The following is a 7,609-nucleotide window of genomic DNA, read 5'->3' as shown; positions in this document are numbered from 1 at the left end:
TAAGTCATCTTTGACCGTCAGTCTTTGTTGTCAAGTCACATACAATATCAAATCCTCATATTTGACTGCTGTTCCCATATAACGGTCCCAAAAGAGTGAAGTGGATATTTTCAAACAGTTGTCACTCAAAATCTCATCCTCACTGGTTAAGCCTACCCACCCTCAATATCCACTTGGAGCAATTTGTCGTGTCAAATCTATTGTCTGGACATTATAATGACCCATGTTTGTAGTCCTGGACCTCCTGAACATGTTAATGTATATTTGGGACTAAACAGAGGGGCTAAAATCAGCAGAAAGGTGAAAGGAAGGGGGAGTTCTGGAAACTCCCTGAATTATCTTGGGGGTGTTACATATGATATTTAACAGATGTTAACAGCTAGCCATTGTTCTTCACTTCCCCTTCCTGGTATTATAGTGTCCTGTCCATCATCACAAATAGTAAGTCCCATTCCCTGGGCAGGAGGACTGTGTTGAGATATACTCTGGACATGATGACCATGTAGAGAAATGGAATCATTTTTATTGTGCCACAGAAAAAGCTTTAACAATAACCACTGTATCTCTCACACACATACAAGCACGCACACAAGTATGCACAAATGTTTGCAAACTTGTTCCATTTTTTGTATTAGCATAGCCACAACTACCCGTGTCATTTTGCTGATACTTCCCTAGAGTTAATACCTACAATACACACAGACAGAGACACACAGATGACTCAGAGACAGAGATATCACTAGAAGCATAAACTTAACGTATAGAGGGCCTGCAGTTGACGTACAACGCCTGCAGGCGGCCATGTTGGAAGACCACCACATTAATTCTAGAAGCAGAGACTTAATGTATAGTAGACCATAGGCGGAAATCCCAGGGGGGACGGAGGGGACACGACCCCCCCATCCTGGGAAAAATATGATTTGTCCCCCCAATATATCACTGTAAACATAACTATGTAATATCAATAATATTAATAATTCGCAATGAAAGCACTTGTGCAGATTATAACCACTTAATAGTGTGTTTTTAAGTTTCAAAAGATTGCGACCCCCTGCCCTTTGCCTCACAATGGTTTGATCCACTGCCTCCCACCCCCCAGCAGTGGCACATGATGCAGGTACTGTGCATGTGTGGGAGTCTGACAGAGTCTGTTGTTGGTGGTTGACCTCCAGTAAGTAGTTCAAACAAAGGATATGTTAGACATTTCTTTACTTCTACCACTCAATACAAGAAAACACATTTATAACCGTCACCAGACCTCATTTTCGCTGCATTAAATTACAGATCACTCTCTATGATAGCTAGCGGTTAGCTTATGTTTGCTAGCTAGCTACAGTAACATCAACCAGTTTTTGCAGCTATTTGAATTTGAGTCAATGAGAGAAGCTAGCAATGCAATGTAGTGTTCCTTAGCTCGTAAGGTAACAGTGGGTTCATGTCTACCGTCTAAAAGGCCCTCAATGCACATAACTAACGTGAGGTTGACCCACTCAATCTCACCATAGCGATGTTGTTTTATGTTGGCAGGGTTCACACACACAATAGCTACATTTGCAAAGCTAGCGGGCAAACTAAAGAAAACATTAGCTAGCAAGCTAGCTAGTACCTATTCAATTTATGTGGCGTGGTCAAAGATGGAATCTTTGCAGTCGTCAGTTTATTCCAAGATCAGCATGCAGCTGTAGTGCTTCGAAGTCCCTGTGATAAGGTTAACGATAAACTGAACTCCAAACAGAACTACACTCTTTTCTACCATTGTCTTAAATATCTTTAATGGTCTCGTTGCAAAACACTAAATTGACGCTAGGGGACTTTGAAGCACCTGTGTGCCGATCTTGGAGTAAACTGACGATAACAAAGATTATAGCAAACACCACAGAAACGGTATTGGTGCTCGCTAGCTCTGCAAATTCAGCTATTGTTGGAAGCCAGCCAATATAAAACATAAACTATATTACAATTACAAAAGGTTGCAGCATACGTTGTGTAAATGGTGAACTCATACAGTTGTCAACCCTTGTCACTGCAATCCGTTTCATATTTGCTAGCTGACCAGCTAGCTACCTTTTAGATCGAAGCCCATCTAGAATGATAGAAGATGATAGAAGCCCATATAGAATGATAGAAGATGATAGAAGCCCAAATAGAAGATAATAAATAATAGAAACCCATATAGAAGATAATAGATGATAGAAGCCCATCTCTTACTGTAAATAACCTGCACACTGTGTGTGTGTGTGTGTGTGCGTGTAGCCAGCCAGCCAGGTAGAAAAATGACAGAAAAAAGACAGACATCAAGGGTATATTCAGTACACCAAAATGCAAAGTAAGAACCCCCTTCTAGCCTAATATCTCAAAGACTTGTTGATAAAATGTTCATAAGAAAGAAGTGAAATGATAATGGACATGTTTCATAATGATGTCATTAGGCAGAGCAGGCAACAGATGGCACACAGACAGCAGAGCTGGGGACAGATGGGCAGGGACAGACTGGCAGAGACTAACAGGCAGGAACAGACTGGCAGAGACATGGAGTCTCAGGTAAGTTTGTTGAGTCTTTGTTTGGCAACATTATGAAAGGTTCTCTCTTTTTTAGACTTGTAAAATTGGGACATAATTGGAAAATGCCATGGATACCCCCACTCTCAACTTAAACTGGTGACTGAACTAAGATTTGTTAAAGGCAATGGTATTGCTGTTGTGATTAATTGTGTAGTTTTGGGTACCAGTAGTTAGGAGTATGGCAAACACCTTATTGCTTTTCTAGGAGACAGACTGTGAGTCAGTGAGGGTGGTGAAAGGGAAAGAGCCACGGAGAGAGACTTCAGAGGACAGTGTCACAGCCACGGCAGGACCAGGTGTGAACCTTGTTGCCAGCAGCACCAGTATAAGGGACAGTGGCACAGCATTGTCCAGTTACCTCAGTGATGGCACAAAACCATATGAGCCACACGCACAATTTATAGAACCGCAAACTCTTGCCAACAGAGTGTTGAGGTTTCAAGAGAGATGGTTTTGCGATTTCCCCTGGCTACATTATAATCCATCAATAAAATGAGTGTTGTGTTTTCACTGTAGCCAAGGGTTTTCAAGCCAGCCATCTTTTGGCTGAAGAGCGGATGTTGCCTTCATTAGTGCAGGATTTAGGAACTGGTATAAAAGCCATTGAAAAATTCACAGCACATCAAAACTGCCAAACCCACCACCACTTTGTAACTGTAACAGCACACCAGTTAAATCCAGTCAGTGCCCAGTTATCCAGCGGTGGGGTAAACAGCAGAAATGACGAAAGCTACCTTGCACTGTATGAGAAAGCAACAACATTGATTGACTCTATTGAATCCATTGAGACACACTCAAGACGATTTGCTGGCAAAGCAGTGGATCACTATAGGGCAGAATATGTTTTTAAGTGTTGGACGGTGTGGAGGTTCAGTTTGGCGACCGTTTTGACCAGGACAGTCTAAACATCCTGCAAAAGTTGGAAAGAGTGTTTCTCACGGGGGAGTTGGATGAGTCTTTAGATCAGTACCCTGAGCTGAACATAGATTGTCTTTCAGTGCAGATCCCTCTCTTTTGCAACAAATACCCCTGTAGCAGCAGTGGAAAGGCAGCAGAGGTCCTCAGGAGGCTTCCAGTGGAGGTGCAGGGGGTTGTTTGACCAAGTTGAGGTGCTGATCAGAATTTTGTTTGTGGTGCCAGTGTCTTCAAGTGAGGCTGAGAGGAGTTTCAGTGCACTCCGCAGGTTAAAGACTTGGCTACGGGCCAGCATGGACCAAGAGAAACTGAACGGCCGTAGTTGTCTGTACTGTACATAAAGACAGGCTGGATAGTCTTGAGGGAAAATATCTGCCAGCAATTTGTTGGATCCTTTGAAACCTACCAACATATGTTTGTTTCTTCTGTTCAGTAGTGTGTATAGGAGTGGTTCTCAACTTTTTTGGGGTACTGGTACCCCTGCATATTTTGAGGCAAGGTGGGCAACGTTTAGAATGGTCCTCAGGGACCTCCAACCCCTCTATATTATATGTAAAGTTACTGGAATCCTTGTGGTGCTGAATACGTTCATTACACTTTTTTATTTCATGGGCCCTTTGCAATTACACCAGGGACCCCTAGGGGTCCACGGACCCCTGTTTGAGAACCCCTACTGTATAGAATGATATTTGTGCTTTTGTTTAGTCGTTTTCAGTTTTTAGTACATGACAGTACACTTACTAATTATTTATTTTATGTTATTTTATTTTACTTTACTTGTCCATAGCTGCTGTTTGAAGAGTTGAGGCACTGACTGAGCAATAAATAAGTATTTTTGAAGGATATTTTGGTTGATAAAATTGGGTTATTCACTGAAGTAGTTATTTTGCTTTTACAACTGTACTTATTTTGAGCTTTTTGTTCTTGTAAAGCTATTGTAGTAGACTCAGGCCAGTGGCACATATTTAATGACTATATGAATGTATCAGAAAAAGTAAAATATAAATATAAATGTAAATTCAATATGGAGTCCAACTTTGTGATGGTTCTCAATAGAGATTCTTTTAGATGAGATCACACCATGTTCATTGTATTTACGAAAACTGCACCCATACACAGTGTACCATTACCACCTACTGGCCTTTCTTGGTATTGCTGGTTGTAAATACAAATACCTGCATACATACTGGACTGATAAGGAACACTGCTATAACTATTATTAGTAGTTGTATTATAATGATTTAAAAGTTGGGACAACCCTTCAATTAACTACTGTACCTATCAATTATCCAGTTCTAGTAATTATGGTTCCTCAATATACATTTAACATATTACATTTAACATATTACAACGTAGCCTATGTGTTACAGCACTACTTTTGGTGTCCCCCTCAGGAATTGCTCTTGAAAAAATGTCATGTAATTGTCCAATCCAAAGTTGATATCAGCTTTTCGCCCCTGCAGTAGACCTACATAGAAAGAAAGACCCAGGCATTGTTAAAGATGTCAAAGGTCATCTATGCTGAACCAGATATGAACTAGAAGGTCAAGTTTGACAGAGGTGAGGTGGAGGAGAGGATTGTGGATATCTACATCAGTGCAGACACCCTGAGACGGTGAGACCAGCACCAAGAGAGAAGAGACAGCAGACACTGCTCCTAATAATGGACCATAACCTTATGTTTATATTTTGTAGATAACAGAGCCATCAAAGATTCTGAGGATAAAAGGAAAATCTTGTCACAGAGTTTTTCCCTTTATAAGACCAACACAACTGCAGAGAGAGACCAGCTACAGACCAGATACAACAACCTGACTAAAGAGAGAGACCAGCTACAGACCAGATACAACAACCTGACTGAAGAGAAAGGCCATATTCAGGTAAAGCTTTTTGAGATATAAACTCTGATAAATTAAAAGTAAAATCAACAATAACTATATATCAATGGGTTTATGAGTATAGAGATACTGGCTAAGTTTCTCAATGTGTTCAACTTTGCTCTTCAACAGAGCAGCATTGTCAGGAGGGATGGAGATACTTTGACTCCAGTTTCTACTGAGAAGAAAACCTGGGAGGCGAGCAAACAGGACTGTCTGGAGAGAGGAGGAGACCAGGTTATCATAAACAGCAGAGAGAGAGAGAGAGAGAGAGGTGAAGCAAGTATACTTTTCATCAGTACACTAATATGTGTGCAGTATTTTATAAATATATCAAATGTGAAATAATCTTTATCTTTCTCGACAACAGACATTTGTCTTCAACCTCCACATGAGAGCCTGGATTGGTCTGACTGACTCTGTCACTGAGAAGACCTGGAAGTGGGTGGACGGCACATCACTGACCACAGGGTGAGAGATTTGACCATTTTACCAGGTGATATGGAGATAAAAAACAATAAAGATATTTTGCTTCCAATCATGTTCATAAAAAGGTATGTTTTCACTCATGAATGTCATTGAAGAGAACTATAGATGTATTATAGAAACTAGGTAATATTTACATATGAATGTAGCGAAATGTTTTGATGGCCCATTCTTAATAATGGTATGATCATCTTACAGAGTGTGTCTTTAAAACTGTAAAAACGTAGGACTATGTGTATAATTGAGGAGGATGTTTTTACCACAGTGTCTGACTGTCTGGTTCTCTGTGTTGTTTAGGTACTGGGGGACAGGACAGCCTGATAATGGTGGTCTGTTCTCTGGGCAGGAGGAATGTGTTGAGATATACTATGGACAAGATGACCCTGTACAGACATGGAATGATGACAAATGTGGCACAAATAACAACTGGATCTGTGAGAAAGGGGTGTAACAATAACCCACAGTAACAAACATTCTATCTGTCTCTCTCTCCCTGTGTCTCTGTGTGTCTCTGTGTGTCTCTGTGTGTCTCTCTGTGTCTCTCTGTGTATCTCTGTGTCTCTCTCTCTCAATTAATTTCAAATCAATTAAACAGCCTTTATGGTCATGGGAACACATGTTAACATTGACAAAGCAAGTGAAGTAGATAATATACAAAAATGAAATAAACAATAAAAATGAGCATTTAACATTACACTCACAGAAGTTCCAAAAGAATAAAGACATTTCAAATGTCATATTATGTATATATACAGTGTTGTAACGATGTGCAAATGGTTAATGTACAAAAGGGAAAATAAATAAACATAAATATGGGTTGTATTTACAATGGTGCTTGTTCTTCACTAGTTGCCCTTGTCTTCTGGCAACTGGTCACAAATCTTGCTGCTGTGATGGCACATTGTGGTATTTCACTCAATAGATATGGGAGTTTATCAAAATCTGGTTTGTTTTCAAATTCTTTGTGGATCTGTGTAATTTGAGGGAAATATGTGTTTCTAATATGGTCATACATTTGGCAGGGGGTTAGGAATTGGAGGTAAGGAAGTGCAGCTCAGTTTCCACCTTATTTTGTGGGCAGTGTGCACATAGCCTGTCTTCTCTTGAGAGCCAGGTCTGCCTACGGTGGCCTTTCTCAATAGCAAGGCTATCCTCACTGAGTCTCTACATAGTCAAAGCTTTCCTTAAATTTGGGTCAGTCACAGTGGTCAGGTATTCTGACAATGTGTACTCTCTGTTTAGGGCCAAATAGCATTCTAGTTTGCTCTGTTTTTTGTTAATTCTTTCCAGTGTGTCAAGTAATTATTGTTTTGTTTTCTCAGGATTTGGTTGGGTCTAATTGTGTTGCTGTCCTGGGACTCTGTGAGGTCTGTTTGTGTTTGTGAACAGAGCCCCAGGACCAGCTTGCTTAGGGGACTCTTCTCCAGGTTAATCTCTCTGTAGGTGATGGCTTTGTTATGGAAGGTTTGGGAATTGCTTCGTTTTAGGTGGTTGTAGAATTTAATGGATATTTTCTGTTTTTTGATAATTAGCGGGTATCGGCAAAATTATGCTCTGCATGCATTATTTGGTGTTTTACATTGTACATGGACAATATTTTTGCTGATTTCTGCATGCAGAGTGTCAATTTGGTGTTTGTCCCATTTTGTGAATTCTTGGTTAGTGAGCGGACCCCAGACCATAAAGGGCAACTGGTTCTATAACTGATTCAAGTTTTTTTAGCCAGATCTTAATTGGTATGTCGAATTTTATGTTCATTTTGATGGCAT

Source organism: Salmo salar, chromosome ssa08 (assembly GCF_905237065.1).
Source record: "Salmo salar chromosome ssa08, Ssal_v3.1, whole genome shotgun sequence".
In the NCBI taxonomy this organism is placed as follows: Eukaryota; Metazoa; Chordata; class Actinopteri; order Salmoniformes; family Salmonidae; genus Salmo; species Salmo salar.
Note: the sequence above shows the minus strand (reverse complement) of the source record.